The following is a 12,334-nucleotide window of genomic DNA, read 5'->3' on the forward strand; positions in this document are numbered from 1 at the left end:
GCACAGGGTGTGGCTAATAGATGAGCCCTGGTTCCCACCCTGTAATTGTTGGTGTATGGGCATGGTGTGGGCCCTAAGGGTTAGTGTGTGTCTAACAGTTGTCCCTCGATATTTGCAGGTGACTCTGGTTACCTCAACCTCTCTTGGCTACTGACCCTTGTGAGGAATCCCAGGACAAGGGCAGAAGAACGTTACAATGAGGCACATGGGGATACAAGAAGAATTATAGAGAGGAACTTTGGCCTCCTGAAGCCCAGATTTCTTTGCCTCCATCTAAAAGGTGGATCCCTGTACTACTCACCCAGGAAGGTCTGCCAGATTGTGGCATGCTACATGTTGCACAATCTTGCCTCACGTCTCCAGGTGCCTTTTCTGCAGGAGGATGAGGCTGGAGATGGCTGTGTGGCAGCAGTAGACCCTGTGGACAGTGAAGATGAGGAGGCAGAGGATGAGGATGAGAACAACAGAAGTGCAATAATTCATCAATACTTCCAATGACACACAGGTAAGACAGTGTAACTTAGCATTTAATTGACAATTTTGTGTTTGACATTGTCACTGGCAGGCTGATTTTCCCAGTTCTATGGCCACCACTGTACCCTTTGGCATCTCTATTTGCAGATATTTGTGCCCCATTATTGCTCCTGGTGTGTTGACTGCAGCCAACTACAGGTCATTCCTATGTATTCATTACTGTACAGTTGAATTGCAATCTGTAAACCTTGTTAAACAAATACATACTTAAATCATTTGACATGCTCCATACTTGTATTTTTTCAAAGGGTGTTTATTTAAGTGCTAAGGAGTAGAGGGGGATGTGCAATGGGCTGGGGTGATGGTGTAGGAAAGTCAAGGATAGAGTCCAGTCTATTTGTATCACAGGTGCATTGTCCAAGGGGGCATAGGAAGGCGAGCAATGGCAGTTCAAGGTGGACAGGGTGACAGAGTGGGACACAACGGTGACAATCAGGAGAGTCTTATTTCCTGGCAGGGGTCTGGGCAATAGTCTCTGGCTTCTGCCTGGATGTAGGGACCGTTTGCGGGGTGGTTCTCCTACTGCAGGGGTGGGGTGCTAGTGGCCTGTTGGTCCTGTGGCAGGGCCTCCTGTCCACTAGCGGCAGCGGGGATGGAGGGCTGTTCACCGGTTTGGCTTGTGTCAGGGGCCCAGTGGTGTGCCACTGCCTCCCTCATAGCGTTGGTCATGTCTGCCAGCACTCCTGCAAGGGTGACAAGGGTGGTGTTGATGTCCTTCAAGTCCTCCCTGATCCCCAGGTACTGCCACTCCTGCAGCAGCATGTTCTCCTGAAACTTGTCCAGTATCTGGCCCAGCATATACTGGGAATGTTGGTATGCTCCCAGGACCACGGAGAGTGCCTCCTGGAGAGTTGGTTCCCTGGGCCTATCCTCCCCTGTCACACAGCAGTCCTCCCAGCTTCCTGTTGTCCTGTGCCTCTGTCCCCTGAACCGTGTGCCCACTGCCACTGCCCACAGGCCCCTGATCGTCCTGTGTTTGTGGGGTGGCCTGGGGTCCCTGTAGTGGTGGGCACACTGCTGATTGACGTGTCCTGGGGATGGAAGTATGGGCCCTCTGGGTGGGTGCTGTGGTGGTGTTTCCTGAGGGGGTAGGCTCTTTGGTGGTGTGTGACTGTGCCTGGGTAACCAACTGTCCGGAGATCCCTGATGGGCCAGGTTGGTCATCAAGATCCATGCGTCCAGAGCTGCTGTCATCACTGTGGGCCTCTTCTGCGGGGGGACAGTATGTTGCTGGCACCTCTTCTCCAGTGACATTGGCTGTGGGACCTGTGGGGATGTAAATGCAGTGTTATTGTTTCTGCATGTGACATATTGTGCATGGGTGTGTTACCCTCGTTGGTTGTTGTTGCCCTAGCAGATTAGCCTTTGTCTGAGTTGCTATTTGGTGGGCTAGGTGATTCTCTCCAGTGTGCATGCAGTGGTGATAGGTTTCCATGCAGGTCTGTGAGGGGTGTCCATGCATTGGTGTTGCATACAGGGCTTGGTATTGGGATGAGTGCGTTGTGATGGTGGGGTATGTGGGATGGAGTGATGGGAGTGAGGGTAAGGGTGGGGGTTTGTGATGGCATGCAGGTAGGGGCGGTGATAGTAATAGTGAGCTGACTTACCAGAGTCCGGTCCACCTCCTTCTCCTGCCAGGTCCTCAGGATGCATGATTGACAAGACTTTCTCCTCCCATGTTGTTAGTTATGGGGGAGGAGGAGGGGTCCAAAGCCAGCCCCCTGTACAGCTATTTGGTGTCTTTCTGCCACGGAATGCACCTTCCCCTGCAGATCGTTCCTCCTCTTCCTGATGTCATCCCTTGTTCTGGGGTGCTGTCCCATGGCGTTGACCCTGTCCATGATTCTCCGCCATGGCTCCATCTTCCTAGCAATGGATGCCTTCTGCACCTGTGATCCAAATAGCTGTGGCTCTACCCGGACGATTTCCTCCACCATAGGCCTCAACTCCTCCTCTGAGAACCTGGGATGTTGTTGTGGTACCACTGGTGTGGTGTGAGTGGTGTGGGTGTGGGTGAGGGTGTGCGGCGTGATGTATTGGGGTGTGTTATGTAAGGTGCTTGGATGGTGTATGGGTGACGGTGTTATGTGGCTCTAGTTGTATGGGTGCTTTTGCTCTATCTCTCTCTGGTGGCAATTCTTTCTAGTTGTAAAGGGATGTGGGTATTGTTGGTGTGTGTTTTATAGTGGTGTGGGTGTGGCGTGTGTATGAGTGTAAGGTGCGTGTAGTTTGAATTGTCCAATGTGGTGTTGTTTTGTATAAGTGTATGTATTTTGAGTGCGGTGGTATGTACCGCCAATAGTTTAGCGCCATTGAATGTCCACCTCTGTGATTCGTGGGTCATAATGTTGTGGGCATAGTTCTGTTGGCGTAACGGTGTGGTTTGGTTACCACCAGTTTATCACTGACCTTTGGGCTGATGGTGTTGTGTGTGTGGCTGCATAGTGACGGATTGGTATGTGTGTGTCATAATATACTTGGTATTTATCCGCGGCGGCAGCGGTATGTTGGTGGCAGTCGGCATGGCGGTAAGCGGAACTTACCGCCAATGTCATAACCAGGGCTTATGTTTGTCAAGAAATGCTGCTATATTTCCAAACAAAAGCAGCACATGACTTGAAGGTTCCTATGACATTCAGACTTTTACCACAGTCTAAGGTGCCATGCACTGTGTTGTCACCAGTGATGACATTTCAGATGTCATGAGTGATTTTATCAGGGGGCCTGACTACGCGATCCAACCTGGCAGATGCGTAATCTTCCCGCTCCGCACCAGCCCACTGTGAATATCCTGGAATTGGCGGCGGCGGCCAGAGTAGGGAGACTGATGACCCTGTGCTCCTTGCAGATCAGCCTGGATGCCCGGACAACGCTGTTGTCCGTGGACGGGGATGACGCGAGGTGACCGAAAAGGCTGACTGGGGAGTTGGGCCTGCCGGGATGCTCCCTGCCTCGGGTGGCGTCACCTCGCTGGGCCTGGAGCTCGGGCACGGCGTGGGCCCACCGCCCCTCCGATAAGAGGAGACCCAGAGCCAGGAGCACTGAGCGCCAGCAATGGTGCAGCAGCGGCCAAGAGGAGTGTAGCAGCGACGATGGACATATCCCTAGTTCTTCTGGTGGAGTGTGAGAGTGCTTTGAGCATTGTCTGATCCATCACTCTCCTCCTAGGTTTTATCCCTTTGGCCGTCACCCTTTTGTGTTCATTAAATTGAGTGGTCTCTTAGTGTTTTGAGCCAATTTTAATCCTTTTCTTTCTGCCATTTCTTCTCTCCTTGCTTATGGGTGCCTACAATTGGGCACCACCCACTCCATTTTCTTTTCTTTGGCTCAGTGCTACTGAGAAAAGATCTCCGGCATAGAGCCCCCTCCAAGGGGTGCCCGTCAGACATTGCAGCGCCGGTTTGACGATGAGCTCGCCCGATGATGAAGAATGACATCCATTGGGATGTGAGGGTATTTGCTTCTAAACTTAGGGTTGCCCTGTATGTTCTTTCACTTTTTAGGAACAGTGTATTTTTTTTTTGTTTCAGTAGGTTTGGGAGAACATACCCTGGACCTTTAACCTCCCAGTCCCTTATTTTTGCTTATTGCTGAAATATCACACACACTAAGCATTAGTGTCGTCTAAAATCATGCCAGCTGTGCTGAATGAAAAACAATGTGTGCAGATGTATGTGTGTTCCTCACATGTGTTTTAAAGTCCTCATAGGTCCAGACCCTTGTGGCAAGGAAGGGCCCCATCGGTGTACAGACCACTTGTTGATTTGCGGTCCATGGTGAAGCGTCATATCATTATCAAACAGACTCACTTGTGCAACTATTCATGAACTTTGTGCATTACTGGATCCAGCACTGGCATCGGCATATCGTAATCAGCATGACATCCCTATTGAAGTGCAGGTGCTCTCTGCACTCCATTTCCTGGCCACTGGCTCATTTCAAGTGACAGTGGGCATGTGTGCAGGTTTTTCACAGCCAATGTTTAGCATAATACTGTCCAGATTCCTGACTGCATTTGTACAACACCTACAGTCCTATGTGAGGTTTCCCGAAAGTGCTGACCTCCCTGCCATCAAGTCGGACGTCTATGCCTTTGCCTACATACCCCATGTGATAGGTGCCATCAATGGCACCCACGTAGCTATCATCCCCCAAAGAGTCAGTGAACAGGTGTACAGAAACAGGAAGAACTTTCAGTCGATGAACATTCAATTGGTGTGTACTGCAGACCAGTACATCTCACATGTGAATGCAATGTTCCCTGGATCAGTCCATGATTCCTTTGTGCTGAGGAACAGTAGTGTGCCACACAAGATGGAACAACTACAAGAGGACAGAGGGTGGATCATAGGTAGGTGTTTCTGACACTTATTGCCAAATAGCAGACAGCCAGTCTGTCTGCCTCTGAGGGTAGTCAATGAATGTCCTGTTCTGCATCTTTTTCTAGGTGATTCTGGTCATCCCAACTAGCGTTGGCTCCTGACACCAGTGAGGAATCCTGGAACAGATGCAGAGAGTAATTACAAAGAGGCCCATGGACGTACTAGGAGGGTGATAGAGCACACAAAAGGTCTCCTGGAGGCTAGATTTTGTTGCCTACATATCTCTGGCGGTTCCCTGGCCTATGGGACTGAAAAGGTGTGTAGAATAGTAGTGACCTGCTGCATGCTGCACAACATGGCTGTGAGAAATTCTATCCCCCTCTTGGAGGAGGAGGGTGCTGTATATCCAGACCAGTTTCCTCAGAGAGGGGATGAGAGTGATGGTGATGATGATGATTAGGAAGATGTACAGACCAGGACCCAACTGATACAACTCTACTTCCAGTAAGTTTGTGGGACAATTGGATGAGATTGCTGTCTGTGCATCATACTGTCAGTGTGCCTTGTCATCTAGGGGGGTGTTGGGCCAATACTCCTTGCCACTGTGACCATGTCTGCATAGGACAGATTACAATATAGTATACAAGTTCAACTCATCTGTAGGCACAACAACATGTAAGGCGTGTGGCGCATTTCCTGTTACTCAGATAACAATAAAAGAGTTATCATACAGTTGCATCCATACTTCACTTTGTTTAAACTTAATGATAGGGGACATTGTAACAGGTGAAAAGGTGTTTTATTTGGTGCAGGGATAAAATCGTGCAGATTACAGTGATGGGAGTGGCCTACTGGTAGTTGTACAATATGGCAATATGGTCTCAGCATTGTTGGCAGTAGTGGTAGGTCCATCAATTATTACAAGAGTTTGTTGTTGTTTTCACACAGTTTGGTGGTTGATTCAGTGGAACACTTGGAGGACAGTTCCTGCTAGAGTCACTTCTTTGAGGGGGCCTTGTTCTTGGCAGGTGTTCCCGTGTCATATTTGGGCCTGAGGGTCAGTTTGGGCACCTGGTGTTGGTTGGTACAGGTTGAAATGGATGTCCCCTGTGTGTCCTGAGAGGGTGGTACATGTGCAGTTGCCGCTGATGCTGTTGTTGTCCGGTCTGTATCCTGGCCTGTAGTAGGGGCTTCCTGGTCTGTGTGGGCCTCAGGCTGTATTGGGACAAGGTCCAGCTTCGCACCTGCTATGCTGGCCATTGTGGCATTGTGCAGTTTCCAATGCTCCATGGCCCCTTGGTGGTGTGCTAGCTGCATCCTTTGACTCTGCTCCAGGGTGGATACTGTCTGGCCCAATTTGTGCTGGGTATGGTGATATGCTCCCAGGACCTCAGAGATCACATCATGGGCTGCAGCATTCATGCTGTGGCCTCCCCCCTGGGCCACTGATGCCCTCCCACTGGGCCTATCCCCCTGTGCCTGTGTCCCCGGCACAGGTCTGGCGGTACCACTTGTACTGGGGCCATTGTCTTCCTGCCTGTTGGTAGGGGGTGACTGTGGCCTCTGTACTTGTGTTCCACCAGTCATTGGCCTGGATGCACAGGTGTAGGGATGGTTGTCCATGGCTGATGTTGTTGGCTGGGTGGTAGGGGTGTCAGTGGTGTCCTGGGTGGGGCTGCTGGATGGTGACAATCCAGCACTGTGTAAGGGGCCAGGGTGATCGTCCGTGTCCAGGGTTCCATCCCCAGTGTCGTGGGAAGTGCCTCTGTCGCCCTATGGGCCACTGCCACTCCTTGTCCTGTCCATCAGGGTGGCATCGGTGGTGGTGCCCGTTGGGAGGAATGGACATCTCTGTTACATTAGCATGATCAGATGGGATGCACAGGACTGGGCGTGTTTGTGCAGGTTACACACTTTGGGGCTATGCAGGTTGCTTTTGTGAGATTAGCATTGCTTTTTTGCTTAGGATGTGGAGGTGCATTGTGGTTACTGAAGTCCATTGTGACTCCTTGCAGGGGTGGGTGGCTGGGTACAGGGGGAGGGATGTGGGCCTGTTAGTGGGTTTGTGGGCATGCAGGGGGACTGGATGTAGTGATTGTGGCATGGGTGGGGTAGTGGTCCTGGTGGTAGTTGGAGGGGTAAGGTGGAGCATGCATTCCAGGTGTGATGGATATGGGGTAATTGTAGATGACTTACCTGAGTCCATTCCTCCAGTGGGTCCAGTGAGTCCCTCAGAGTGCAGGATGGCCAGTACCTTTTCCTCCCAGTCAGTGTAGTCGGTGGTGTTGCTGGAGGTCCCCCAGTCTTCTGGACTGCAATGTGGTGCCTGGAAGCCATGGACCTGACCTTCCCCCGCAGGTCGTTCCATCTCTTGCGGATGTCAGCCCTGGTGCGTGGATGGTGTCCCACTGCATTCACCTTGTTGACTGTTGTCTACCATAGCTCCATCTTCCTGGAGATCCATCTGTGCTGGACCTGTGCCCCGAATAACTGTGGCTTAACTTTCAGGATCTCATCCACCATGGTCCTTAGCTTCCTTTCTGTGAAGCGTGGGTGTTTGGGAGGTGCCGTGGTGAGTGTTGTGAATGGTGTCTTGTGTGGATCTAGGTGAGGGTGCACTTGTGTGGTTAGGTGTATGTATAGTGGATTGTGGCATTCGGTGTCTGTTTCTGGAGTTCTCTGTATTAGTTGGACTATTTCTGTTGCAAAGGATTTTGGGGTGTGCATGTGTGTGTTTTATAGTGTTGTGGATGTGTGTCAGGTGTGTGGGTTTAAAACTTACCAATGTATGTATTTCTTACTGTTAGGTCCACTTGCCGCGTGTGGTGGTCTGAACCTCCAGTGGTCCTTCGGCTTCCACTAACCGCCATGGTGATTTGTGCTTCATTATTTGGAGGGTGGGGTGTTTGTGTGCTCGGCTGTGGTGGGGTGGGAGGTCCAGCATTTCTGCCGCCAAGGTCCTGGCGGTGACTGGTGGCAGGGAGATTTTTGTTGGTTTCTGATTTTTGCATCATTGTATGGCGGGCTTCTGTTCACCGCCAATGGCGGACTTCTGTTCGCCGTTGCCACGGCGGTCGACGGTGTTTACCGCTGTGTTCATAATGATGGCCTAAATTCTTAGAAAATACTGAGAATGCAGTTGTTACACAAAGTACCTGGTTTACATCAAAAATAAAGTTGCATGGGTGAGTGTGTGTCGGAAAAGTCAACGATGCATCAATTCCTAACTTGCAAGCAAGGCCGTGCGTCGTTTCCTTCTCTTGTCGGGTCAGCAATGCTTCATTTTTCTCCTTCACAAGAGAGCGATGTGGCGATTTCTGGGCGGGCACCTCGGATCTGGGCAGGCTTTGCGTAGATTTTTCGCGCACAGCGATGTTGCACGTACCAGGAAACTGGGCTGCGTGGGGTTAGTGTCATTATCAGCAGCTGCTTGCGTGTGTTGCACATCGTTTCTCCAGCCATGATGCGTCAATCTTCCAGCCACAATGCAGGCAGAGCTTCGATTTCAGCCATAAGGCCGGCAGCGTGTCTTTCCGTGGATTTCTGTCCTTGTCCACCAGCTTCACCTTTCAAAGGCCCAGGGACTGGATGCGGCCCCACTTGGCAGGGCTGGAGTCTCACCAGAGAGACCAGGTGCTGGCAGAGGAACTCTTTGATGGCCCTGAGACTTCAACAACAGGTGGCAAGTTCAACTCAAGCCCTTGGAGATTCTTCTAAAGCAGGAATGCATAACAAAATCCAGTCTTTGTCCCCTTTCACAGGCAGAAGCAGCAACTGCAGGATAGCCCAACAAAGCACAGTCACAGGCAACGGCAGCACTTCTCCTCAGCCCTTCAGCTAATATCCTTGGCAGAGGTTCCTCTTGAATACTTGAAGAAATCTGAAGATGTGTGGTTTTGGGTCCAATACTTATACCCCTTTTTACCTTTGAAGTTGGCAAACTTCAAAGGAAATTCTCTGTTGTTCACAAGATCCTGCCTTGTCAAGGCCAAAATCAAGACTCACATCAGGGGGTTGGAGACTGCATTGTGAGAGGGCAGGCACAGCCCATTCAGGTGTAAGGGAACAATCCACCCTCCACTCTAGGACAGATAGCCCATCAGGATCTGCAGGCTACTCCCCAGCTCCCTTTGTCTCACTGTCTTTAGGGGGAATTCACATCAGCCCAACTGTCAGTGTGACCCAGAAAGGAAATCTACAAACAGGTCACAGAATGGGTTAAACTAGAAAATGCTCACTTTCTAAAAGTGGCATTTTCAAACTGACCATTTAAAATCCAACTTTACCAAAAGATGTATTTTTAAATTGTGAGTTCAGACACACCAAACTCTCGATTTCTATCTGCTCCCAAAGAGGAGCTGTGCTTAAATATTATTTAAAGGCAGCCCCGTGTTAAGCTATGAGAGAGATAGGCCTTGCAACAGTGAAAGCTACGTTTAGCAGTATTTCACTCTTAGGACATGTAAAATATAAAAGTACATGTCCCACCTTTAACTTACACTGTACCCTGCCATGGGGCTACCTTGGCACTCCCTTAGGGGTGCTTTACATATAGAAAAAGGGATGGTTTAGGCCTGGTAAGTGGGTACACTTGCCAGGTTGAATTGGCAGCTTACAACTGCACACACAGACACTGCAGTGGCAGGTCTGAGCCATGTTCTCAGGTGGGTGGCACAACCAGTGCTGCAGCCCCACTAGATGCATTTGATTTACAGGCCCTAGGCACCTCTAGTGAACTTTACTATGGACTTACTAGTAAATCAAATATGCCAGTCAGGAATAGGCCAATTACACATACAATTTACACAAGAGCACTTGCACTTTAGTGCTGGTCAGCAGCGGTAAAGTGCCCAGAGTACCAAAAACAGCAAAAACAGAGTCCAGCACACAGTCAAAACACGGGAAGCAGAGGCAAAAAAGACAGGGGAGACTACGCCAAGGATGCTGGGTCTAACACGTGTCTCCCCCCAGCTAAAAGCAGGGAGAAACTACCCAACCTCATGGGAGTTCTCATCACTAAGGCAGAAGAATCTGGACAGACCATCAGCATTGGTGTGATCTGTGCCAGAGCTGTGTGCCAGCATAAAGTCTATTCCTTGTAGGGAGATGGACCACCTCAACAGCTTTGGATTCTCACCTCTCATCTGCATTAACCATCGGAGGGGCCTGTGGTCTGTCTGAACTCGTGAGACACAAACAGGTAGGGTCTTAGCTTCTTCAGTGCCCAGACCACAGCAAAAAGCTCACACTCAATTGCACTCCACCTACGTTCCCGGGAAAGTAACCTAATAATGAGGACTAAAAGTTGGTCTGGGCCCTCTTCATTTAGCTGTGATAATGCTGCTTCTGTCTGTGACTTTCTCTATATGCCTTCACATTTAATTACACTCGGCAGTATGCGAGAGTTCACTCGTGTGCTCTGCCTACAATTAATGTCCGGTACCTGTCCAGCAAATACGCGTATCGGTATACGGATTAGGCGGGCTCTCTTTCAATTTTTTCATTATCGGCACTCGGTTGTGTATTATGTTGCAGCGTGGGATTGTTAACGCACATTAGGGTCTTGCTCTGGGACTCCACCTTTGTACTTCCGCATACCAAAGATCAGCCTGTCCTTCGCTTTTCCTATTTTTCACGGCCTTAGTTTATGGCTTAGCGGGGGTGTTGTTACATTTAGTTACGAGTCTTTACTAGATATTTAGCAACGCTCTCTCTTACAGAAGCCTTCCTGTCGGGGTTTGTTGGGGTTCTATCATTAGCATTATACTTTATACCGCCCGAGCATCACTCCTGTATAATCTTTAAAATACCGAGGACTATCAAGATAATATGGTGTATGTGTTTTTCTTGCTGATGGTAGTTTCTAGTTTTGACATTTTCCTGCCTGTTTATCCCATGGCATTTTTGTCATATTTAGATTATTTTTTGGACTCAACATTGTGACATTACACTCTATTCTGTCGGTCAGTTTGAAATTTAGGTATTCTTTCTCTATGCATATTTAGACCATAGTGGATCACTCAAGCCTGATGTTTTCCCCGATGGGGCCCATCCTTTAGTATATGGAAGGTAAGCATTGTGGCACTTTTGCCGTGTTGTTTTCTTTGTCACTGACATTCTTTTGGCACATGTCACTGAAAGGATTTTTCACGAGTTTGTGGCTTCAAAACTGAGGACACTGTGCACACACTGGATGTTTGATACAAAGAAATTCTTTGATGATTGTTTCTTTCTTCTATATTTCAGGTTCCTGTTAATCAGAAATTCCCTATTATGGGTCTCTAATTGCTTAAGGATTAGGTACGTGTCATTGTCCTGATGAATCGCACTAGATCATTTTTGACTAACTAGCGAGAAACATGTTGACCTCTCTTTCAAAGTAACACAGGGGATCCTGTGTTTACTTACACTTTACTCCCTATTGAGAGACTTAGTGATAACTATTTATAACTTTGTTTTGCCGGGGAGTTTAGACATAGTATTATTATCTCCCCCCATGCTGTTTTTAATCATGTCAGAGGTTTTAATATTAATATCCCAATAAATTGAATTTTACCTCTAGTCATTTTAACTACCTCTATACCAATCCTAGATTAGTTTTTTTTGACCGGTTGTTCATCATTTGCAAAAGATCTCCGACAAAGAGCCCCCCTGTGGGGCCCGTCAGGCATTGCAGTGCCGGCCTGACGCGGAGCTTTTCCCTATGATGAAGCATGTCACCGGAGGGTGAGTGAGGGCTCTTGCTTCAAACGAATTGGTTTCCAGCAATCTGAATATAGAACAATAATTTTGAAAGAAACACCTTTTTGGAACTGTGTGTATATATATATATATTTGATTTGATTACTATTGGGAGTCATATACAAAGGACCAGGAGTTTGTTCTCTGAACCTCCAGCACGTGCCCCTCCTTTCTGTTGTTGTTTGATAATACTGCTTCTACACCATGCTCTGAAGCATCCATCTGCATAGCAAATTCCTTAGAGAGGTCAAGGGCCTTCAGCACGAGTGACACGCACATGGCTGCCTTCAGGGCATCAAAAGCTGTCTGGCAAGTTTCAGTCCAGATCACATTTCTGGGCTGCTTCTTGGAGGTTAGCTCAGTCAAGGGACTAACAATAGTGCCATACGCCTTGACAAACCTCCTGTAATATCCTGTGTGACCTAAAAATGCTCTCACCTCTGTCTGGGTCTTGGGAGGCTTTCAAGCCAGGATAGTGTCAATCTTTGACTGTCGGGTGCCACCTGGCCACTCCCCACCTGGTGTCCAAAGAACACTACAGAACCCTGCCCTACTTGGCACTTACTTGCCTTAATAGTGAGGCATGCCTTCTGCAGGGCCTCCAACACTTTACAGAGGTGCTGTAAGTGCTCCTCCCAAGTGGAGCTGAACACAGCAGTGTCATCAAGATAGGCGGAACTGAAATCATCCAGCCCTGCCAACCTCTGAAAGGTGGCAGCGGCATTCTTCATCCCAAA

Source organism: Pleurodeles waltl, chromosome 12 (assembly GCF_031143425.1).
Source record: "Pleurodeles waltl isolate 20211129_DDA chromosome 12, aPleWal1.hap1.20221129, whole genome shotgun sequence".
Classification (NCBI taxonomy): domain Eukaryota; kingdom Metazoa; phylum Chordata; class Amphibia; order Caudata; family Salamandridae; genus Pleurodeles; species Pleurodeles waltl.